The sequence below is a fragment of the Salvelinus alpinus genome, chromosome 5 (assembly GCF_045679555.1).
Source record: "Salvelinus alpinus chromosome 5, SLU_Salpinus.1, whole genome shotgun sequence".
In the NCBI taxonomy this organism is placed as follows: domain Eukaryota; kingdom Metazoa; phylum Chordata; class Actinopteri; order Salmoniformes; family Salmonidae; genus Salvelinus; species Salvelinus alpinus.
This window is the reverse complement of record NC_092090.1, coordinates 15,907,834-15,934,368: the sequence shown is the minus strand read 5'-3', so window position 1 is coordinate 15,934,368 and position 26,535 is coordinate 15,907,834. Positions and strand designations below refer to the sequence as shown.

The 26,535-nt window shown below is 43.7% G+C and overlaps 1 pseudogene; it reads left to right on the top strand.

Annotated features, from left to right (window-relative positions):
• LOC139575167 (uncharacterized) overlaps positions 1 to 25,133 on the top strand; it is a 38,952-nt pseudogene extending 13,819 nt beyond the window's left edge.
• Positions 25,134 to 26,535: the final 1,402 nt, after the last annotated feature.

Sequence of the window (26,535 nt, the reverse complement as noted above, 5' to 3'; positions counted from 1 at the left end):
TGGAGGCTGGACAGTTTTGTATATCTCCTGAACTGACGAAGAACATGCTGGTCACAACACTGTGGAGTGTAAAGGTCACTTGGAAGAGCAGCAAACTGTATTGTTTTCTCTCGCTATTCTTTCCATATCCAGATGTGGCACAGCAACTGGACAAAAAAGCTAAACAATGCCTTTCTATGTTTTATCTCAGAATTGAACAGGTTATCTACTAATACTGTACTGTCATTAACAATTAGGATGACTGATATCGATTCCATGATCTATTCCATACAGCCCTTTGGAAATGTGATATGGGTCACAGCTGTTCTGAGCACTTATTTCAAATGGGAGATGTTCAGAAGAAACCAATGCTGTCTTTTTAACTGTCGTCACCCACGTGTTGCAGTAAAGACGGAATAACTCCGTCATTCATTAGGGTGTTTCCAGATGAGGCACCCTCAGGTGATCATAAACTCCAGCCTGAAGCTCTAATTCAGAACCTCTTCTCCACTAGACTCTCTGGCCCTCTCCACCTCTCCTTGACCCCTATCTGACCCGATTACCCTCCTCTCCTCAGTAATGTTTACACCATGTCCTAACCCGTTAATGAAAGGCAGCTTTCAAACGGTCTCTACTTTTCCAAATCAGTTTCTTAACAACTTCTTTGGGACTGGGGGGCAGTATTGAGTAGCTTGGAAAAAAAGGTGCCCAGAGTAAACTGCCTGCTACTCAGTCCTAAAAGCTAGAATATGCATATAATTGGTAGATTTGGATAGAAAACACTCTGAAGTTTCTAAAACTGTTTGAATGATGTCTGTGAGTATAACAGAACTCATATGGCAGGCAAAAACCTGAGAAAAAATCCAACCAGGAAGTGGGAAATCTGAGGTTTGTAGTTTTTCAAGTCATTACCTATTGAATATACAGTGTCTATGGGGTCATATTGCACTTCCTAAGGCTTCTACTAGATGTCAACAGTCTTTAGAAACTTGTTTGATGCTTCTACTGTGAAGGAGGGGGGAATGAGAGCTGATTGAGTCAGGGGTCTGGCAGAGTGCCACGAGCTCAGTCTCGCGCGCTCCCGTGAGAGTTAGCTGCGTTCCATTGCATTTCTACAGACAAAGGAATTCTCCGGTTGAAATATTATTGAAGATTTATGATAACAACATCCTAAAGATTGATTCTATACTTCGTTTGACATGTTTCTACGAACTGTAATATGACTTTTCGTCTGAACTTTTGCCTGGACTTGCCCGCGCCTCCTGAGTTTGGATTTGTGTACTAAACACGCGAACAAAAAGGTGGTATTTGGACATAAATGATGGACTTTATCAAACAAAACAAACATTTATTGTGGAACTGGGATTCCTGGGAGTGCATTCCGATGAAGATCATCAAAGGTAAGTGAATATTTCGAATGTTATTTCTGACTTCTGTTGATTCCACAACATGGCGGGTATCTGTATGGCTTGTTTTTGTGTCTGGGTGCCGTACTCAGATTATTGCATGGTGTGCTTTTTCCGAAAAGTGTTTTTGAAATCTGACACAGCGGTTGCATTAAGGAGAAGTTTATCTATAATTCCATGCATAACAATTGTATCTTTTAGCAATGTTTATTATGAGTATTTCTGTAAATTGATGTGGCTCTCTGCAAAATCACCGGATGTTTTGGAGGCAAAACATTACTGAACATAACGCGCCAATGTAAACTAAGATTTTTGGATAGAAATATGAACTTTATCGAACAAAACATACATTTATTGTGTAACATGAAGTCCTATGAGTGTCATCTGATGAAGATCATCAAAGGTTAGTGATTCATTTTATCTCTATTTCTGCTTTTTGTGACTCCTCTCTTTGGCTGGAAAAATGGCTGTGTTTTTCTGTGACTAGGTGCTGACCTAACATAATCGCATGGTATGCTTTTGTCGTAAAGCCTTTTTGAAATCGGACACTGTGGCTGGATTTACAACAAGTTTATCTTTAAAATAGTGTAAAATACTTGTGTGTTTGAAGAATTTAATTATGGGATTTCTGTTGTTTTGAATTTGGCGCCCTGCAATTTCACTGGCTGTTGTTGAATATCCCAGCAAGGTTTTAAGCAGTGCTTTTAAGTTTCTTAAACTGGGTAAATGTCTGCAGAGGTATTTATTTCTAAAAACCATATTTCCTTAGAAGGTGAGTGTCTGAATGTTTTCAATAATGTGCAATCTTCTCACATATAGGGAACAGTAATTTAGCGACTCTGAACAAGTGAACATTCATACATTGATTTGTTAGATGCTGATGGGATAAGTGCCAGCAAACCCTGGAGGTGTTTACAGTTGTTATGGTAACTCTGAACGAAAATCTAAAACTGTCACGGATCCCTCCGGAACTGTGTGATTACGCACACCTGGTCCCTATTTCCCATTTATTAGTAATTGTATAAGTGTGCCCTTTGTTTACCATTGTCCTGTCGATTATTGTTCCAATGTCCGTTGGTCGTGTGAGTACCTGTGCTATGTTGTTTTGGCTTTCGTGCCATGTGTATTGTGCAGATGATTACGGGTCTCGTCCCGTGTGATAATCATTGTGCAGTTGTGTATTTATTCAAGGTACTCCTCTATCTTTTTGGGGGGTTTCTACCCTGTGTTTTGTGTACGTGTTTGTTTGGTCACGTCCCCGTGTCTGTACATGGTACACTGTAATTTGGGTAAATAAAAACCCCTATTACGCATTCATGCGCCTGTCTCCCGACCCTTTATAACAGTGTGACAAAAACGAACAAAATCAAATTTCCCTCTGAAATGATTCTCTGGAAGGTTTCAATAAGGTGTTAGTCATACAGAGGAGTGCAGGTAGAACATCTTCCAAGAAAATCCTCTCAAGGACATGGTTAAATGTAATCTTGTCCCCTCACTATGTTAACCTTCCAAGGCATTACAGGAACTAATGTTCAGTTTCCTCCACTTTCACTCCCACAGAGTAATGAATGGGCATGCATGCTACAGAGGGAAACATTAGGAGCAGCATTATTGACTATCACTCGCCCTTTCACATACCATTCACATAACATTCAATACTGAAAGGCAGCGTCTGTAAGAGGCAGCAAGGCCAAACCCACTGGGCACACTACGTCATTTAAACATGGATAATTGGGTAATATTTGGTTGAGACGTTGATCAATGAGATCACTACCTATATTTACCCACTCAAAAACGCAGTCAAAAGTTAGTTGAATTTCCCATGTGTTATCACTATGCTTTCAACCATCTTAAAGCACAACCAATGGAAAAACAATGTCTGATTTTGGGTTTAGTTGTCACCCAAATGTCTATCAATGCGCGTTCAACCATTTAAAAGCACAGCAAAGTTCAAATGGGAATAATTTAGTTTATTTACTGTGTACAACAGATTAATGTGATATCCATAGGTGGCTGCTGAGGGGAGGACGGTTCATAATAATGGCTGGAACGGAGCAAATGGAATGGCATCGAACCATGTGTTTGATGTATTTTATTCCATTCCACTAATTCCACTCCAGCTATTACCACGAGTCTGTCCACCCCAATTAAGGTGCCCCAAACCTCCTGTGGTTTGAAATCGCTGTGCTTCATCTAATACAAGGTTTCCCAACCTCGGTCCTCTGGACCACAAGGGGTGCACCTTTTATTTTTGTCCTATCACTACACAGTTTATCCTATCACTACAAAGCGTGATGATTAGTTGAATCAGGTGTGTAGTGCTAGGGCAAAAGCCTAAACGTGTACCTCTTGGGGTCCCGAGGACCGAGTTTAGGAAACCATGATCGAATAGCAGAACCAAATGATCTGGATTGCAGTTGAGATTACATTAAAAGGTACATGGTGCAAGTGATCAATACTGTTGGAGATTCTGGTCAGATTATTACAGGAATTGTGAAGATTTCCACAGACCTGCGATGACCTATTCATGCTATCTTGAACATACACACTTTATATGATAACATAAGAAGACATTTATAGTTACACTAACTTCAAAATTTGGCCGTAGATGTGTTACTCATTTTAAAGTTGAATGTTACATTAGTTTGTAAGATAGCCTTAACTTTAGGCTATTTACTGTCTTACAAAAGTAATATGGAATTGTGTTTGGTTGACAATGAAAACAAATACTATCATTCAAAGGAGACTGCGGCTAGTTCCATCTGAGCCACTGGCTTAATCACATTCCTTAACTGTTTATTTTTGTTTGAGTTGGAGACATGAATCCAACATATAATTTCCTAACTTGTTGAAAAGTTAATAGGCTATTTATTGTATTTCAAAAGTAGCAATTGTTTGAATAAAACAATTCCAGTTTAGAAATTAATAAGTGATATGTTGGAGTCACGTCTCCATCTCAACCAAAAGTTATAGAATAGGACTAAATCAAATTAAACTTTAAATTATTAATTTGTAGACAAACTGGAATTAAAGCCAGACTACGTTAGTGGTACAGATGAAACTATCCAAGCAGAAGGTACATCTCCTTCAAATGGTCATATTTGGTTACAAGGACAAACAAACGCAATTCAATATCACTAAATATCATTACATGTTTAAGTGGAGATTTCTCAACAATCATTCTCATGATAGCATATTGGTAATAGTCAGTGACATCATAGCTAAGCAGGGCTGCGCTTGGTTAAAACCCTGGATAGGAGACCAAAGGGATAACTGTAGATAGATCAACTCTCCAGTAGGAGGTGCTGCCCAGCCTATAGTTTTATTCCTTAAAGTGGATATAGCATTGAAAATCTGATGTTGTTTTAAAGGTATAAATATTATATATATTATACAAGGTTTGTCTGTTGAAATTTGGTTACCATAATGACATAATCCTGTGATGGAAATTTCACCCTCAAAACAACTTTGACTTTTTTCAAATCTAACGTATTTTCCACGTCACAAAAAGTTAACAAATTACATCGAAAAAACATAGATTCTACCAGTTTCTGCCCAGTTTCTCCCTATCATCTTCAGAAAATGTAAGCAATATGACATTACAGAGAGATCCCAAGATATGCATCATTGGACCTGTGGTGAATAGTACTGCAAAGATAAGGGAGAAAAGTTCAGTTGAAATCATTCAGGGAAATTTGCAAAAAGATAAAAGTGGCTAACATCAATATCTCAGTGACATAAAGAAATATGTTTATCCTACTGCAAAAGAGGGATCTTTCAAATCCATGCAATTAATATGCGGGCAGCGTTTCAATGAAGGTGACACGTGATCTAAACGGAGAGAAGACAATCAGCTGTAACAGTCAGACCATTTGTCTGTAAACACTGGAAGCCTCCATCATGAAACCTGTAAACAATGACATGTGAATGTGATAAACATGCAGGTAATTAGTTTGTAAGCACAACCATGACAAGCCTTGTTCTAATAGAGCACAATATCAGAAGTCACGTCCTCTCCCTGTGTGTGTGTGTGTGTGTGTGTGTGTGTGTGTGTGTGTGTGTGTGTGTGTGTGTGTGTGTGTGTGTGTGTGTGTGTGTGTGTGTGTGTGTGTGTGTGTGTGTGTGTGTGTGTGTGTGTGTGTGTGTGTGTGTGTGTGTGTGTGTGTTAACACCCTGAGCCCTGTGTATGGGATCATGCTGGGGTGCGCCCTGGGCCCTGTGTATTGTAGCAGACATGATGTGTAACAGGTGTATGGGTGAGAGAGGAGGAGACGTCTACAGCTGTCCCTGCAGATACAGGTCATGGCCTACCCCATCTGCCTTCCCCACTACCCTCTGAGCCCCCGAGCGCCCTGTGTGTGTGTGTGTTAGGGAGAGTGGACGTGTGTATGTGGTGTGTTTGAGAGAGAGAGGGAAAGAAAGAGTGCCTAGTGTGTGTGTGTGTGTGTGTGTGTGTGTGTGTGTGTGTGTGTGTGTGTGTGTGTGTGTGTGTGTGTGTGTGTGTGTGTGTGTGTGTGTGTGTGTGTGTGTGTGTGTGTGTGTGTGTGTGTGTGTGTGTGTGTGTTTCAGAGACCAGACGTTGGTTCCCTCAGACTCCAGCCAGGGCTCAGCGCCTCTCCCTCTGCCCTCCAGCATCCCACAATCCCCTTCCACCTGCCCCGTCCACCATCGATAACCCACAGGCACACAAGGAGGCGGGACTCACACTGGCTCTGCCATGTGTCCATTTAACAACTCACCATCATGGCCCATAGTCCCGCTTTGGCCTGCAATACCAAGTCCCAAGTAAATCTCAGTGAAACAAATCTATTGAAATAAAATTCTTAGGGCAAATGTGTTGTGAAAATGATAGGTGGCCTATATTTGTAATGGGGAAATATAATCTCCCCCTGACTGATTGAATTTGTTGAATGCCTGGCTGGTGCATTCAAGCAGGCCCTTATTTGTTCTAGTCTGAAGTGAAATTACAGTCCATCGTTACTCATTGTACATTTATTCCTCGTGTTATTTATTTTTTTCAATATTTTCTCTGGATTGTTGGGAAGGGCCCGTCAGTAAGCATTTCACTGTGAGTCTACACCTGTTGTTTACCAAGCATGTGACAAATACAATGTGATTTGGTAAGATGTTATTGCTGGCGATATGCCAAAAAGAGTCAGAATGATCTGTTTTAAGTGGATCCATCTTACGGTGTATGTCAGCACTAAGTAGTTTTCATTGTCAAACACGCACAGTAAATAAACTGGATGGTACTTTGTGATAGATCAAGTTACACACACCACTCTCTTACTATGACGGAGTTGAGGAAAGGTAAGTTGAATAACCTTGCCGCTTCCAATCTTGTCAAGCCTGTATTGTCCAGCCTTTCCCCACCAGGGCTTCTGACAAGAAGTTGATTGACAGGTGAACCACAGATTATCATATCCAGTCAATGTGGACCCCATTAGCTCTGGCTGATGGAAAACAGAGATGCTAATTGGTTCAATGCAACACAATGCCTTCTGGGTAATACCACAATGGCAACATGGGAGAGAAAATGAATCGGCTGAATTTCCCTCTGGATTAGATTGGCTCTGCTGTCAAAAAAAGGGACTTATGAAAATGTTGATGAAATAAAGTTGTACGATCAGTAACTCAGTAGTTTGATCCTTAGACGTAATCTGAGTGTTTTGTCTGTCTATCTGTTGTGAAGGCTATATCACAGATACAAAGCTGACATCGCGTCATGAAAGTAAATGTATACACATCTGATGACATACTTCTCTGCACACAATATGACAAGAGAACATAGAATGAGTCTAGACTTAACAAAAATGGGACTGGCTCCCCAAATACATCCACACATGTAATACATGTGTAATTGGGAGCCGAAGGAGGAAGTAAATCTCGTGGACAGCTCTCAATTCTAAAACCCAGAGACGTTTTGCCTGGAAAGTATAGCATCGATGGTTCTGATTTTTAAATACGTTATTGCCTTAACTTTGATCCATTAAATGAGAGAAAGTCACATCATGTTTGGTAAAAAAAAAAAAAGACGATAGGATGACTTATCCATTTGAAAAGATAATCGTTAATGCAATGACAACAAGCAAAACGTGTCTGAGCTTTAGAATGGACAGCTGTCTTAGCTGCATAACAAGACGTCACATGCTCTTCCTGCTCCCTATTACTATCATTGACTACTACTTCCTATTACCATCACTGACTACTACTTCCTATTACTATCATTGACTACTACTCCCTATTACTATCATTGACTACTACTTCCTATTACTATCATTGACTACTACTTCCTATTACCATCACTGACTACTACTTCCTATTACTATCATTGACTACTACTTCCTATTACCATCACTGACTACTACTTCCTATTACTATCACTGACTACTACTTCCTATTACTATCATTGACTACTACTCCCTATTACTATCATTGACTACTACTTCCTATTACTATCATTGACTACTACTTCCTATTACCATCACTGACTACTACTTCCTATTACTATCATTGATTACTACTTCCTATTACTATCATTGACTACTGCTCCCTATTACTATCATTGACTACTACTCCCTATTACTATCACTGACTACTACTTCCTATTACTATCACTGACTACTACTCCCTATTACTATCATTGACTACTACTCCCTATTACTATCATTGACTACTACTCCCTATTACTATCATTGACTACTACTTCCTATTACTATCATTGACTACTACTTCCTATTACCATCACTGACTACTACTTCCTATTACTATCATTGACTACTACTTCCTATTACCATCACTGACTACTACTTCCTATTACTATCATTGACTACTACTTCCTATTACTATCATTGGCTACTACTCCCTATTACTATCATTGACTACTGCTTCCTATTACTATCATTGACTACTACTCCCTATTACTATCATTGACTACTACTTCCTATTACTATCATTGACTACTACTTCCTATTACTTTCATTGACTACTACTTCCTATTACTATCACTGACTACTACTTCCTATTACTATCATTGACTACTGCTCCCTATTACTATCATTGGCTACTACTTCCTATTACCATCATTGACTACTACTCCCTATTACTATCATTGACTACTACGTGTCACATTTATCACAGTAATGGGTCATGATCACACCAACTACCACCCGTTAGTATATGACAGGGATATTCAACTCTGACCCTTGCAGGTCTGGAGCCTGCTGCTATCCTGTTCTACCTGATCATTAATTACACCCACCTGGTGTCCCTGGTCTAAATCAGTCTCTGATTAGAGGGGAACAATGAACAACTACATTGGAACTGGCTTCCAGGTCCAGCGGTGAGTTTGAGGGGTATATGACATACCCCATTCCAACCTGTGGAATAGATAACCTGTTGAAATATGCACTTATTAAGCATTTCTAGATATACCTATTTTGCACTGCTAATGTCATACAACTCTTAAATACAGCTCCCCTTAACTAAAGAGTAACCTTGTCTCATAATATACACATGGGCCTTTAGACCTCTCTTGGCCTCGGATCATTACACTTTAGTCAATTAGCAGATGCTCTTATCCAGAGCGACTTACAATTAGTGCATTAATCTTAAGATAACTAGGTGAGACAACCCCACATCACAATCGTATCAGGTACATTTTCCCTCAAAGTATTTATCAGCAGCATGATAGTCTACTGGCTGTGGTGTTCTGTGTGCAGCAGCATGCTAGTCTACTGGCTGTGGTGTTCTGTGTGTAGCAGCATGCTAGTATACTGGCTGTGGTGTTCTGTGTGTAGCAGCATGCTAGTCTACTGGCTGTGGTGGTCTGTGTGTAGCAGCATGCTAGTCTACTGGCTGTGGTGTTCTGTGTGCAGCAGCATGCTAGTCTACTGGCTGTGGTGTTCTGTGTGCAGCAGCATGCTGGTCTACTGGCTGTGGTGTTCTGTGTGCAGCAGCATGCTGGTCTACTGGCTGTGGTGTTCTGTGTGCAGCAGCATGCTGGTCTACTGGCTGTGGTGTTCTGTGTGCAGCAGCATGCTGGTCTACTGGCTATGGTGTTCTGTGTGCAGCAGCATGCTGGTCTACTGGCTGTGGTGTTCTGTGTGCAGCAGCATGCTGGTCTACTGGCTGTGGTGTTCTGTGTGCAGCAGCATGCTAGTCTACTGGCTGTGGTGTTCTGTGTGCAGCAGAATGCTGGTCCACTGGCTGTGGTGTTCTGTGTGCAGCAGCATGCTAGTCTACTGGCTGTGGTGTTCTGTGTGAAGCAGCATGCTAGTTCATTACTGGCTGTGGTGTTCTGTGTGTAGCAGCATGCTAGTCTACTGGCTGTGGTGTTCTGTGTGTAGCAGAATGCTGGTCCACTGGCTGTGGTGTTCTGTGTTCAGCAGCATGCTAGTCTACTGGCTGTGGTGTTCTGTGTGCAGCAGCAAGCTAGTTCATTACTGGCTGTGGTGTTCTGTGTGCAGCAGCATGCTAGTTCATTACTGGCTGTGGTGTTCTGTGTGTAGCAGCATGCTAGTATACTGGCTGTGGTGTTCTGTGTGTAGCAGCATGCTAGTCTACTGGCTGTGGTGTTCTGTGTGCAGCAGCATGCTGGTCTACTGGCTGTGGTGTTCTGTGTGCAGCAGCATGCGGGTCTACTGGCTGTGGTGTTCTATGTGCAGCAGCATGCTGGTCTACTGGCTGTGGTGTTCTGTGTGCAGCAGCATGCTGGTCTACTGGCTGTGGTGTTCTGTGTGCAGCAGCATGCTAGTCTACTGGCTGTGGTGTTCTGTGTGCAGCAGCATGCTAGTTCATTACTGGCTCACCAGGCCAGCATAATGTTGATGGATCTCCCCAGGACTCTCTCCACATGCCGTCTTGCAGCCCGCTGGGTAATGGCTGTTAGGCCTCTAAGTGCAGTCCAACTCTATATCCTTATGAAGCTTAGTCAGAGAGAGAGCGGAGAGGGGAAAGAGGAGAGAGAGGAGAGAGAGGAGAGAGGAGGGGAGAGAGAAGAGAGCGAGGGGAGAGAAAAGAGAGTTGGGAGAGAGAAGAGAGAGAGGGCAGAGAGGAGAGAGGTTGTGTGTGTGTGTGTTGTAAGCACATGCATGTGTTATTGTGTGTGTTTGTATGTATATACTGTATGTGTTAGAGAGAGAGAGAGGTGGAATGATAATGATGTATGAAACCTGCATCAGAGGTCATCTGTTTCAATAAAGCCCCGAGCCCCTCATCCGGCTGCATCCTAATTAACCAATAAAGGACTGCCGCTGGTTCGCAGCTCCTACTCTCTCATTTCACAGCCACACAAGTAAATGGAGGGGGATAGCTTATTCAGAGAGAGAGGGAGAGAGAGAGAGAGAGAGAGAGAGAGAGAGAGAGAGAGAGAGAGAGAGAAAGGGAGAAAGCGAGAGAAGGAAACTAAGGGAGGGAGAAGAGAAGCTTGCGCCAGATTTCTTATTAGCCTGAAGTGAAATAGGATGTGGAATAGATTTGCCAGGAAGAGGACTGTCCAGAGCTCCACTGAGAGCTGCATTAGAGGAGATGAGTGGAAGGGGACACACACACTATCATTTGCTCCATCTGTACAGCTCATCCTAGCTGTGAGCTCCTGGAGGAAGGAGGAGGACAGAGGAGAAAGGCCCTGGTTGGCTTTGTGCATGGAACCTGCTACAGCACTTCTATACAGTCATCTACGCTGGGAGTGACTTCATACATGGTTGTCATGGTTATTCATAGCTCAGTCAGCTGTGTGGGACATAATATGCTTGTAACTTAAAGGTTTCCTTAAATGGAACTGTGTAACCAGACATTTTTGTAGATATGCGGTTTGAGCATACAACGGTACTGGAGGATGTCACGGTTCTTTATGAAAGCAAAGATTTTCAGGCCAGAAAAGACAGTCTTCATTAAAAGGTTCTCTTTTAATCTCTGTGTATTGATTGTTGCCTACCACACAAACAGCCAATGCAGATGAATAAACATTTGACCACCTTAGTGTGATAAAAGTGGCCCATGCTTAATTCAGATAATGTTTGTTGGAAAGAAATAGATTCCATGAAGAACTGTAATGACATGCTTGGTCATCTAGCTCTGCCCCAGCAATGTTATTCCGCCCCAAACCGGCATTTGTTACTGGCTCGTCTTTAAACGCTGTAACAGGAAGTTTAAAACAATGCAATGACTGCTCTGGGAGCAATTAACGCCATGGGTTAGTCCTGATTGATGACCTATTGCAACACACACGCCAGGACACACACACTACACACACACACGCTAGGACACACACAAGAACCCGTGGTGTGCATGTTCATGCACATAAATGTGTACAAACATGTACACACAGAAACACACAAACATGTACGCTACCCATGCACTTTTTCATGTACACACACCAGATACAAGGCTTCTCACAATAATAAACAACATCCTTACCTCCTACTATGTCTGTAGTGAATCATTGCTGTACTGATACACACACAATCTACTGCTGCAGGTTGCCTTGTCTCAACAATGTCAGGGCTCCAGGCTGTTGACACGTCTGTCATCTATCACCTGGACATCTAAAATGAGACCTGGCTGTATCACATTCCTGAGCCAGTGATGTCATTGTCCCATTGATCCAGAGACAAGAAAACAGCCAGGCCAGTTTTCCATTATTCACCGCTTGGTGCTCCAAGGTCAGACGACCACATCTCTCTACTCACTCACTGCATCCATAAATAAAAACACACCCCGGAGAAGTCAACTTCTTCCTTACCTCAAGTGTTCTCACCATTCAGAGCACGAGCTGCAATGTCCTCTGTCCTGTCCTATACCTCACCTCACCCACAAGCACTGAGCTCGCTGAGCTTGGATATTTTATGAGTCAGTACTACTGTCTGCAGCCACCATTTTGGGAAGTAGCCAAAGTGACTTTGGATTTGGAGTAATTGGTAGAGATCAAGCTAGGAATTATCAGTGCCTCTCTTGGCACATTTATAACATAATACAGCATGCACAAGTCACGGTCTGACATATCGTTGACTTAGAGACACATCTAGCCTAATTAAGATGCAATTAAGCTGATAATTGAGTGTCTTCAGACGAAGCAATACCTGGTTGTTGGTTGATTCTTATAGCCAGTCAGATCAATGTGACTTAAATAAATCATTGAGTTTCTTCATTCCTTTCAATCATTTTGTTGAATATGATGCGCATGTCTCTGAAATCTGTAGTAGCCTATTTATGACAAAATGTCACTATGTTGTTGTAGCTTCTGTTATGCAGTGTTCAGACATGTACTGTACATATTGGTGTCTTGTAGAATAGATGGTGTCTGTTCCGCTGGTGTTTGAGATAGCTGCTGTCTGCAACTGACAGACTCATTATGACAACACTTGTTCTCCACTCAAATTGGCCAAACAACAAGCCTAATAAGAAACACCATTAAGAACAGCCCAGTGGAGAGAAGACAAAATACAAGAAGAATAACATGCTAAATACAAAATTGGCCATTTCTGGTATCCTCTGGAAAAAAAGGAACTTGTCAATTTCTCCTAATTGCACAGTATCAGCAGGAAACTGTCAAGTCATATCCAAGATGGAGATATCTGCTCTTAGAGACCATTGCCAGGGACAGAACTGTGGAGAAAGATGAATTGTATGAATTCTCCACTGTTAGTGTTTCTACTCTACTCTGAAACACAATTAGTGTGTCGGTCTTTAATGTATTTGCAAATAAAGAAATGGTGGTGTTATGTTGCCTATCAGAATATGATGATAGAACAGTGTCATATTCTGTTATGTTCAGGTCATTGATAATGCATTGTGGGGCCTTGTTGGGATTAGTTTTTATCGAGACCATAAAGACAAACATTACGGTTGTGTATTAATACCATTATTATTCCTCTTGACCATAAAGTACTGGAAAAACATGCAGCACATCTAGTATTCTTGTCGCAACTCAAACTGATATCTGAATATCAATACTCCTACCATACAGTGTACATGTCAGTGCTCTAACCACTGGTCCATCATTACTGGTGTGTTGTGATATTGACTTCTTCTCCGGGGTAAATGATGTACATAGTCATATGGCCATAAACACAGATTCATTCAATCTCAAACTGACCCAATCAAAGGACCATCAAAGTCCAGATGAAAACTGTCAACAGCTAAGGACTATATATTGCTGCGATGGGCACTAGCAATGGTAATGAAATGTGACATTATTGTCCAACCAGTAATGGGATCTTTTATTTACAAAAAGCATCAATAGCACTTTCCATGAGCCACCTGTTTAGTAATGTATTATAGGTATGCATGTATACTATATTGTCTTGTTGAAGTGGAAACCTTACTTCGAAATATGTTTCTATCAGACCAGTGAAAGGGAAATAACGAAGCAAGTAGTCTTGGAAGTCCAGGCTTCCTATGATTAGGAAGGAAAACATCTCAATGTTAAGCGGCCCTGCCTCATTGCCTCCATGTTGTTGACCTGATCTTCCTGTTAAGCTTAGCGGCCCTGCCTCATTGCCTCCATGTTGTTGACCTGATCTTCCTGTTAAGCTTAGCGGCCCTGCCTCATTGCCTCCATGTTGTTGACCTGATCTTCCTGTTAAGCTTAGCGGCCCTGACTCATTGCCTCCATGTTGTTGACCTGATCTTCCTGTTAAGCTTAGCGGCCCTGCCTCATTGCCTCCATGTTGTTGACCTGATCTTCCTGTTAAGCTTAGCGGCCCTGCCTCATTGCCTCCATGTTGTTGACCTGATCTTCCTGTTAAGCTTAGCGGCCCTGCCTCATTGCCTCCATGTTGTTGACCTGATCTTCCTGTTAAGCTTAGCGGCCCTGCCTCATTGCCTCCATGTTGTTGACCTGATCTTCCTGTTAAGCTTAGCGGCCCTGCCTCATTGCCTCCATGTTGTTGACCTGATCTTCCTGTTAAGCTTAGCGGCCCTGCCTCATTGCCTCCATGTTGTTGACCTGATCTTCCTGTTAAGCTTAGCGGCCCTGCCTCATTGCCTCCATGTTGTTGACCGACAGCTCAGTCAACATGGCTGACATGCTGGTTTACACTGCCACGCCTCTGCCCTCCTCCGGTCTGAGACAACACACTATATTTCTCTACAGGGCTGAGAGAGATGAATAGAATCTGAAAAGAGAAATAGAACACAGGTTTTATTCTGAGACTGATAACAGAAAGAGAGATATTCAAGTGGATAGATAGCGAGAGAGAGAGGCCTGTTGTTATTGATATCATAACTCATACAAATCTATAGGAATCTGAGGAGTGGCAGGGAGGGGGATTGGATATGTTTGCTTCCTATGAAACTCTGGCCCTGTCCAGAAACCAGCCCAAGTCCCTAACCCCCTAGACACTTGTATAGATCTGAAACCAGCCCCTAACACCTTAGACACTTGTATAGATCTCAAACCAGCCCCCAACACCCTAGACACCTGTATAGATCTCAAACCAGCCCCTAACACCCTAGACACTTGTATAGATCTGAAACCAGCCCCTAACACCCTAGACACTTGTATAGATCTCAAACCAGCCCCCAACACCCTAGACACCTGTATAGATCTGAAACCAGCCCCCAACACCCTAGACACTTGTATAGATCTCAAACCAGCCCCTAACACCCTAGACACTTGTATAGATCTCAAACCAGCCCCTAACACCCTAGACACTTGTATAGATCTCAAACCAGCCCCCAACACCCTAGACACCTGTATAGATCTGAAACCAGCCCCCAACACCCTAGACACTTGTATAGATCTGAAACCAGCCCCTAACACCCTAGACCAGGGGTGTCAAACTCATTCCACGGAGGGCCTAGTGTCTGCAGGTGTTTGGTTTTTCCTTTCAATAAAGCCCTAGACAACCAGGTGTGGGGAGTTCCTAACTAATTAGTGATGTTAATTCATCAATCAAGTACAAGGGAGGAGCGAAAACCCGCAGACACTCGGCCCCCCGTGGAATGAGTTTGACACCTGTGCCCTAGACACTTGTATAGATCTCAAACCAGCCCCTAACCCCTTAGACACTTGTATAGATCTGAAACCAGCCCCCAACACCCTAGACACTTGTATAGATCTCAAACCAGCCCCTAACCTCCTAGACACTTGTATAGATCTGAAACCAGCCCCCAACACCCTAGACACCTGTATAGATCTCAAACCAGCCCCTAACCTCCTAGACACTTGTATAGATCTCAAACCAGCCCCTAACCCCCTAGACACTTGTATAGATCTGAAACCAGCCCCCAACACCCTAGACACTTGTATAGATCTGAAACCAGCCCCTAACACCCTAGACACCTGTATAGATCTCAAACCAGCCCCCAACACCCTAGACACTTGTATAGATCTCAAACCAGCCCCTTACCCCTTAGACACTTGTATAGATCTGAAAGGATTGGATAGCATAAAGATAAATGTAGCTCCTAACCTAGCCTAACTGAAAGTCCCACTCAGATACTGAACTACTGGTAGTTACCTTAAAGAACAAGTTCATACAAAAGGAGGCTGGTATACTTTTATCCTGTAAGCTTCCAGGGTCGTTGCTCACAGCAGATTTTCTTCCGGGCGGGGGTCATACAGGTACATATTTCACAAGTACGTTGGCCACAGGTTAGTCATGTCACACAAGTCATGACCTTTCTCCTCACCAACTCAGTCTCTTGTGACATTCTCTGGCAGCTGCTGGTGATGAACTCAATCAGCTGCAGATGTAAGCCATCTTCAATTGGAAGTGTGTGGAGTCATCGGCCAGGCACGTAATAGCCTTCACGCATCATGCCAGGTCATTTCAAATCATACTGTTACAAGAACGCTTTATAACAAGTCATGTAACACTGTGGAGAGACTCGAGACATACTGACATGGCATGACAGCCATTTCCAAAATCAACAAACAACTCTCACGACAGCTCATAACATCTGCAATGTCACGCTTCATACTTTGTAGGCTGTATGACTGGGAGTTCAAATAAAGTTTTCCTGTAAACTGCAGAAAAGGAACCCCTGCCTTTCCTGTGATCGTGTTCTTCAGAGTCAGCAGGCTTTGTGATATCATTGTAATCTAAGTACTGCTTAAACTACCATCAAATGGAACTTCAGGCTCCCTGTTCAAACTGCCAAAGGGGATAATCCGCTCTTTTAAGCAGCGGGATTCTTTGGCCACGTTGGAGACATGGGATCCAAATATACACTAGAAACTTGAAGGTGACATTGAAGTCATAATGGGCCTATGAATCAGAGAGTTGGATTTCTCACGGGATGTTTGGAGATGCTAGATGGGCTGCAGGGGATATAGGGCTGTAGGGGAAACTGAACTAAACTGAAGTGTATTATATTGTTATCACCTTGGTTGAGATGTATGCAGGACGGAACTTTGAATATTTGCAGGTATTGTTTCCAGCAAAGTGCATGAACCTGTATAGCTCTCCCTTTCCTGTTGCTATACCCATACAGCCACACCTACACAGACAATGACAAAATACAGACTAAAGTGGTTCTATCAGTAAACAAATAAACAAGTGAACCATTCTGTTGAGAGTGAGCAGTAGAGCTCTAATGAATTGGGTCTTTCATCTCAGAGACTCTGGTAGGTTGTTATTTCTGACTGTCACTCGTAGCCTGCGGCTGACACTTCAAGACGATCAGGACGAGGGGGAGAGGAGAGAACTCACACTGATAAAGCCACTCCGATGAGCAGCCAGCAGGGGTTCTGTGAGTCTAGGTCTACTCTGCGAGACGGGGGGTGAGTTTGGGAGGCAGAGCCGAGAAGTAAACAGTATCTCTTAAAAACAACAACAACAACAGTCCCTTAATCAAGAAAGCTTCGTTAATAAGATGCAAAGACTAGCTTCTCGGTTTCCCTGACGAAAAAACGAGGCGATTAAAATGAAAATACATTATACGCATCATTACACTAGCTAAATGACATGTTTAAACACCAGCCAAGATTTTGCAACATTATAAAATTAGGCATTATTAGTGTCATCATGAAATATGAGATAAAGCCACTGAAGCTAGGCGGATTAATTATGTGGAAGTGCACTGTGCCGATATGAGGTTTAGGCTACTTGACGTTTTGTATTCCAACCCAAGGTTTGAATACATCAGTTTTCTGCCTAATCCAAAACACAGGTTTGTGACTAAACTTAAAAGACAGCGACTTGAGGGACTAAATGTGTTTTAGCAGTTAAAGGGTAGAATCCTTAATTGCTACATCTATTTACAAATTGTGCACCGACATAGATTTTTAAAAGCCTGTTATATTAAATTCAGGATTTTGACACGTCCCTTCGTGCACCCTCTGTGACTTCCAGGAAGAGTTTAACACACTCATCCCTACAATTTCTCCAAGTTTTCACCATCCTTTTAAAGCCCTAGTTATTTTTGGGCCTTTACAAAGTCATTTGTGGAAATGATTGGGTAGTACTTCATTTTAATGGGACCTTAATACAGTGTAACTGCATGTGTAAGTATTGTAGTTAACTGTAACAACGCATAGTTACAGTGTAATAACAACATGTAACTGGTAGTAATTGCGGTATGTAATTACAGAGGTGTAACAATGAATGCTTGTTACCATGCTTGTAACAAATAGGCAGGTTTCCACTACATTCAACAACTTAAGTGTTTCACTTCTTCTCGGCTGCGTACAGTAACAACTGTCACACAGGTTGTGATCCCTTGCGGATGCGCTGAGTGTCTGAGAGATGCTCAATAGGCTCTGATTACTTACCCTTGAATGTGCACTGTTCAAACTATATCTCCACTCAGTGTTGTTGCTAGCGCTTGCCCCCAAAATAAACCTTTGTGATAGTTGTTACTGAATCGGAATGCAGCTGAGAACAAACAAAACACAGTTTGTGAATGTGGTGGGAACTTGCCTATTTGCAATAAGCATGATAACAAGCATTCATTGATACACCTCTGTAATTACAGACTGCAATTACTACCAGTTACATGTTGTTATTACTCTGTAACTATTGGTTGTTACCAGGGGTGTAAAGTACTTAAGTAAAAATACTTTAAACTAAAGTACTACTTAAGTCGTTTTTTGGGGGTATCTGTACTATACTATTTATATATATATATTTTTTTTTAAACAAGAAAATGGTGCTGTATGGTTTGCTTAAAATAAGGAATGTGAAATTATTTATACTTTTATTTTTGATACTTAAGTATATTTTTGCAATTACATTTACTTTTAGATACTTAAGTAAAAGTAAAAATCACCCAGTAAAAAAATACTTGAGTAAAAGTCTATAAGTATTTGGTTTTAAATATACTTGAATCATTTTCTATAAAGGTATCTTTACCTTATATGAAATGGAGTACTTTTTCCACCACTGGTTGTTGCAGTTAAATGCAATACTTGCTACTTGCTATTTACACATGCAATTACACTAATAAGACCCTTCAAAATGAAGTGTTACCGATTATTATTTATTTAATGTGATTAGTGATTCATTTCAAAGTTATTGTTATTTCCCCCCCCCTTTTTCTCCCCAATTTCGTGGTATCCATTTGGTAGTTACACTCTTAACACAATGCCCACTTAACCCGGAAGCCAGTCGCACTAATGTGTCGGAGGAAACACCGTACACCTGGCAACAGTCTCAGCGTGCACTGCGCCTGGCCCGCCACAGGAGTCCCTAGTGCGCAATGGGACAAGGACATTCCTGCCGGCCAAACCGTCCCCTAACCCGGACGATGCTGGGCCAATTGTGCGTCGCCCCATGGGTCTCCCGGTCGCGAACCCAGAATCTCTAGTGGCCCAGCTAGTACTGCGATGCAGTGTCTTAGACCACTGCGCCACTCGGGAGACCTCCCAGTTTAAAGTAAAAAAACAACATGTTCCTCATTTTAAGGTGACCCCTGTAACGTGAACTTGTTTAAATATGGTGAAACTATTTCTTTATAAATATATATATATTTTAAACATTGAACATCTAATAGTCAAATCATCGAGTAAAAACAGGTGAGCTGGTTCTACTTTTTTTGGCCATTTTCTGGTGTTTTGTTGTGGAAAACGGAGTGGGTTGAGCATAACACATCACCCCTGTTACCCATAGATAGACAGGGTAGACATTCATTTTAAATGTAATTAGTTTTGTAATGCTTGCATTCAATTGCCCCTCCCTGTTGTAAACAAAAAGCTTCCATTTCCCCTGTCACAAGGGGATTATGGCTGATTTAAGATGAAATCGTCAACCCTGTGACGGTCACACCTCAGAGCCTGGTTCCTCTCTAGGTTTCTTCCTAGGTTCCTGCCTTTATAGGGACTAAGTTGAACATGTGCTCTTTATGACAGCATCTTCAAATTATGAGAATTAACCAAGTTACACATCTCAAAAAGGCACCGAATTGGTGAAACAACCCAGTCGTTTCCTTTGGTTGAGACTTTTGTAGCGCTACTTCATGGTTGACATCATGAGTCGATGAGGTCAGAGGGCCCTGGTTCGAGCCCAGGTTAGGGCAACGAGAGGAGGATCATTTGATAAGGAGAGTAGGAAGGCTGTTGTGAATGACTCATCATAAGACATGGGGTAAAAGACAAAATACAGGCCTATATTGTATTCCACATAGAGAAAAATATACGTTACCATCAAAATCCTTATTTACACACAAAATCTTGATTGAAGCCAAGAGATCCATTTCACGAGCCGACTGGTTGTGTTTTTTTACAGCACCACTGATCAACATTGTCTTGGAGAGGAAGCAGCTTATCATTGTAGTTCCTGATCATGATATGGTGTACAGTATTCCGCCATGGAATGTAAACTATTTAATCTAAGCAATAAACATGACCCATCGTCATGGATCATAGCGACGTTGGCAATATTACGACGACTACAGCCTTGGGATATTGAGAATTTCCTTAGAGCTTTTTGCGCTTGTAGCAATACATCTATTGGTACATTTGATTAAAAAAATTCTCAAAGACACTTTGTACAGATCATTCAATGCTCTTGAATATTCGAGCCAAGACATTACACACAACTACTCAATTTGACGTGAGTGTGTCAAATTAGCTTAAAAAGTTGTGTTGTACGCAGTCGTAAGTCATTGTCTTCGAACAGATGGCATTACTCCTCTGCAACATGGATCCTGAACGCGACCCAGGTGTGTTACTGCTGTGTTGGAACAAAACCCTGCATATCCTTTAGTTCTTCAGGAACAAGGTTGTGGGCCACTGATTATCAATACACAGGTGTGAAAGTGCTTCCTTCCAAACCAAATAGATAGCCTAGAGAAGAAATATACGTAGTTTCCATCTATAGCTTTTGAAGATTTCACCACCTTTCATTGGTTGAACGTGACAGCAAGTAAAAGTTGTTGCCCATGACGTGTGAAACACACATGGGCAGCTTAGCCTTTCCTCATCCGTTTTTTTTTAGCAGGCAGTAAACACAGGGCTGTGGTGGAAAGCTCATCTCAGGCAAGGTCATCAATCTCATTAAAGAGGACCCAAAGGGTCTTGGGGGTTTTGGCTCCAATCAAGCACAAAGTCACGCTCTGAAATGGACATCTCTCCACCCGAGACTTCAGCTTCAATTTGGGAGATTTAGTTCATAAACCAGAGCTCTGGGCCTGGACCCAGGAAAAACACACCGAGGTATTTTGTAATGCAATGAAATCCAGTTGAAACGAGGCAATCGTAGCAATCAGCAATTAAATCGGAATTATTAACAGAAACACAATTTAATCAGAAATTGGAGAGGTTGAACAGTTAATCAGTGGAGTCTTTTATTTACTTGGAGACAGAATAACTAACTCAGTCGTTTTGGAGAATAAACTTAGCCTGGGTCAAAAGTTAAAGCCTGTTAGATTTAATCCAATCAAATTTCGTGGTGGTGGGTGTAGTTGGAACAAGGAGAGTTTATGTGTAATGTGATAGTTGGTCATCCATTATATCAGATGAAATAAGACAAGAGTACATTAAGTACAAGAAGAAAATCCTTCAAAATTCAGGATCATTCAAGTGTTTGGTCCGTAGGTTTTCTGTGAAGGGCTACAGAGTTCCTTCAAGCAACATTCATGGCACACCAAACATTTTGGCCTTGGGGCAACAAAGTGAATTGTAATGATACAGGAAACACTGCATTCAGACATTATTAGCAGATAACAGAGTCCAGCCACAACCCAACCACCCAGTCCAACTAATAACAGAGAAACCACATCCTACGTGAGCTTCATATCAAGCTGTTATGTTTCACTATATTGGATCACTCCAATATATTGGTATCACTCTGCGGCGGAGGGATACATCCGAGGTGAGGATTTACAGATTTACTCCCATGTACACCGGTGTCACGGCTGGGGTACGCCCCTATATATAGACCCACACGTTCATAGAGAGAGAGGGACGAAAAAGACTAAACCACCTAAAAACGCTGTGCGGAAGAAAATATGGAGCCTCACCTCAGACAGTGCTGAAAGTCTACATCAGCTACATCCGATCCCTCTTTGAATACGCCCTACCAGCCTGGATAACAGCTTCACCACAGCAGATGAATCGGCTACAGATAATCCAAAACATGACAATAAAAATGGCTTACAGACTACCAAGATACATCAGCAATCACAACGTTAACAGCATATCTGGACTGACATCCATCAACAATAGACAGTCAATCATTGGCCAGAAGTTCATCAACAGAGCCACTCACAACCCATCACTGAAGGAAGCTGTGGGACAGGCCGAATGGACCACAGATACACCCATGTCCATAATGCTGAAACTGACCAAGAAGAGAGGAAAAGGGAGAAGGGATTATTTATTTTTTTAAACATTTTTTTACAAAATACAAAAAATACAAAAATTGTGTGTGTATGAAAGTGTGTAGATATATGTGAATGCACTCCTTAGCGTCCCCACCCCTCTCCCCCCGCACAGTTGTGAGCTATAACTTTAATTACATTTTTAAAATTTATTTTTTATATTTTTACATTTTTTAAACACCACAAACTCAAGTCGGGAAAAGAAAAAGGTGAAACTAATCTACGCCTGTTCTGATAAAAACCTTAGGGCATTTAGCCTCGGGGGATGCCTTGCTTGACCACACCCTCCTTCCTTGCTCCTGGCCTGCCCTGCCTCTTCCACCAATCCATTTGTTTTTTATGGACAGAAAAGAGCAGAAGCTCTGCGCTGTCCGATCAGGTCCATTGTCTACTGTCTGACACACGTTCTCTTTAATTTTCTCGGCGGACATCTATATGGTTTGAGGTACAAACTTTCTGAAGTTTGCTTGGTCAGTCACTGGTAATTGTAATATCTTGCATGGAAGTATACTCACTGGCTGTTTGCCACCTGGAGCAGCTGGCCACATGGCCAGCCCCTCCTCTTGAGTGCTCCACTCGCTGAGCGTGGTTGTTCTGTTTTCTTCCGCCTGTGGTTTGTCCTACTTGTGTTTTGTTAGTGTTACACTACGAGTCCGTGTGCATCCATTAGTATGGTGGCTCTTGCTGCCACAAACAGTAATTTACCTTACACAACTTGCCCACTGGCTTGTTCTATGTGTGTGTTGTGAATTGCTTTAACATGAAGCTCCCCGAAACTACATTCTCAGCTAATTATCCTGCAGGGGTTTTTCTTGTTCTTACCCTTGCAGAGTGTAAGAGTATCGTGGTGGACTTCCACTACGTTGAGACATTAACTTTGGAGTTCCTTAATTGAGTTACTCCATCATATGGTGCTGCTTTTACTGCTTGGATATTAAAGGTAATATTACAGTAAAAAATAAAAAATACATAAATCAAATCCATTACCTGGTTGCTGTTTTTTTTGGCTGCCTGTTTTTCCCACACGGGTCTTCCCCGGTTTTTGCAGAGTTACCGGGTTCCTATTCCTCCAAGCGGGTCACGACATAAGCTCTCCCAGGGCGTCGGACCTCTGCTCTGTGGCCTTGTTGGCTTGGCTGAGCTTATGGCTTCCCTTTGTGACAGGTGTGATGGTGTCAACTGTCACCGCCATAAGGACGTGACAGGGTGCCAGAGGAGAGGCGGGCCCCGGCAGGACCCATTACACACCCTTCCCTGGCCGCTTCTCCCGGTATCAAAGGGTAAAGTGGGAGGAGGGTGTGGAGTACCCATGGTTGTTGTCCATAATGCTCGAGGGGTACCGACTCCAATTTCGGTGCCGGCCACCGTCCTTCAGGGGCCGACCCCCTGAAGAAAATCCTGCAGATGGAGATCTACTCACTCCTGGACAAGGGTGCCATCCGCAGGATCTTGACATCAGAACGGCTAGGTGGGTTCTACTCCACTTATTTTGTGGTCCCAAAAAGAGACGGAGGGTTTTGACCTATTCTGGATCTCTGCAACCTCAATGGGTACTTGAAGGTACTGAGGTTCCACATGCTTTCCCCAGCCCGCGTGTTGCAGGCCGTGGTTTGTGACACTGGACCTGAGGGATGCGTACTTCCATGTTTCTGTCGACCCAGCTCATTTGCAGTACTTCCGATTTGCTTTCGAAGGGACGGCTTACTAATTCATGGTTCTTCCCTTTGGCTTCTCATTGGCACCCCACACTTTCACAAAGTGCATGGATGCTGTCCTGGCACCTCTCATGTCTCGAGGATTGTTGATCGTCAATTAGCTGAACGATTGGCTGATTTGTACCCTGACCAGGACCAAGATCCTGTCAGACAGAGACATGCTCCTGACCCACATCGGTGGGCTGGGCATTACTGTAAACAACAAGAAGAGTCGTCTGATGCCCACCCAGAGGGTGGCCAAACTGGACTCAGTCCTCATGAGAGCACGCCTGCCCACCAGAAGGTTTCAGGTGATCTTATCTTGCCTCAACCACTTTTGGCAGGAGTGGGTGGTATCCGCCCTGACCTGCCAACGCCTCGTTGCAACGGCGACCTCGTTTCCCCTGGGTCTGCTCCATCTCCGGCCTCTTCAGCGGCGGCTCAACTCCCACCGGCTGCACCCGAAGCGCCACCGTCACCTTGAGCCGTCCCTTGAAGTGCCGCCGGGAGCTGGTCAGCACAGACGCCTCCCAGATCGGCTGGGAGGGTGTGACCAAGGGCAGGTCTAGCCAGCGGCTGTTGGCTACCCCCTTGGAGCGGCAGGCACTTCAATACACTACAGCTCCGAGCTGTACTGCTGGCTCTGCGGTCTTTCCTTCCACATCTGAAGGGAAGATATGTCCTGGTAAGAACGGACAACACCACAGTGGTGGCTTACATTAACCATCAGGGTGGCTTGAGGTCCTACCGCCTCCATCTTACGGCACGGGAGCTCCTTCTCTGGGCTCAGGGACATCTAGCGTCTCTACGCACAGCACACGTACTTGGTATCCTGAATGTGGCAGCAGATATGCTCTCGAGGGAGGGCCCGCCACCTTGGGACTGGAGCCTACATCCCCAGGTCGTGCAGCACCTGTGGGACAAGTTTGGGAGGGCGCAGGTGGACCGGTTTGCCTCCCTGGGCAATGCACACTGCCCCCTGTGGTACTCCATGTCAGGTCCATCAGGGCCTCTGGGCTTGGATGCTCTGGCTCACGATTGGCCAGGGCTGGAGCTTTACGCATTCCCCCCTCTTTTTCCCCTAATCCAGGCTGTGCTGGACAGGACCAGGATGGCGGAGCATCGTCTGCTGCTGGTGGCCCCATACTGGCCCAGACGACCCTGGTTCAGCCTTCTCCTGTCCCTGTTGTCTGGGACACCTTGGCAACTGCCCCTGAGACCTGACTTGCCGGGGGAACTCTGTGGCGTCCGAGACCTCACCGCCTTAGTCTGTGGGCTTGGCCGCTGAACGGCACCAATGGTCCATGTTAGGACTACAGGAGGGTGTAATGAACACCATGCAGAGCGCAAGGGCACAGGCTACATCCGCGGCATACCAGTTGTTCTGCTCTTGGTGCACTGGTATCGAGGTTGTGCCTCCCTGAGTCATGCGGGGTGCAGTATGTCCTCTAATACCTACAGTCTCGCTTGGATGATGACTTGGCAGCCTCTACACTGAGAGGGTATTTGGCCGCTATATCTGCCTGACATGTGGGGTGGATGGACAGGCTGGTGGGGCGCTATCCCTTGCTCTCCAGGTTTATGAAGGGGGTTCGTTGCCTGCGTCCAGCTAGGACCCGCTCAATGGCGGGCCGGGATCTGGATGTGGTCTTACATTTACATTTTACATTTTAGTCATTTAGCAGACGCTCTTATCCAGAGCGACTTACAGTAGAGTGCATACATTTTATTACATTTTTCTTTTCTTTTTTACATACTGAGACAACTGAAAGGCAGCTTTGGCAAAGCTGCCTTTCAAAACGTTGGAGTCTGCCTCCCTGAAACACCTCTCTATGAAGGTGGTTTTCTTGGTAGCGTTTACTTCCACGAAGAGGGTGGGTGAGCGCCATGCTTTTTGGTAAGTTCTGAGGGCTACCAGATGGATCCCGGTGGGAGGAGTATATCTCTCCGCCCCAACCCTTCATTCATCCCGAAGGTTCTGCTTACGACCCCCCGGCAGTGACAGGGGAGTCTGGGCCTCCCTCCGGCATGCTGTGCCCTGTGCGGGCACTGGCTGCCTATGTGGAGCAGACACAGTCAATGAGAACAACAGACGAGCTCTTTGTCTGCTATGGTGAGAGAGTCCTGGGGGCTGGGCTATTAAAGCAGAGGCTCCCTCACTGGATCGCAGACATGATTACGACAGCATACCACCTGGCTGGGAGGCCAGTGCTGGGATCTGTGGTGGCACATTCAACACGAGGTGTGGCTGCGTCCTGGGCAATACTGAGATGTGTGCCACTCGCTGATATCTGTTCTGCGGCTAGCTGGGCTTCCTCTTGCACCTTTCCTAGGTACTGTCGGGTAAATGTGGCACCTCCCTCTGCAGTTGGTTCAGAGGTCCTGGACGTTGCCTCCCCTTCCGGGGACTGTGCCGGGACCCCCCTTCCACATTGACGGCCCCTGCATCTTGGTCCCGCGTTGGGACTGTGCCGCTGGCTGGCCAGGTCCCTCTACCACTGACTAATCTGGTACCGGTATACCAATATATTGGAGTGATCCAATATAGGGAAACATAACGAAGGTTACGTATGTAACCATGGTTATGTGAGCTATATGGATCACTCCAATCCTCTACGGTGCTAGAGGCGCCTCAAAAAATGTTGAGAACGTGTGTCGCGGCCATGGGGTCTATATATAGGGGCGGACCC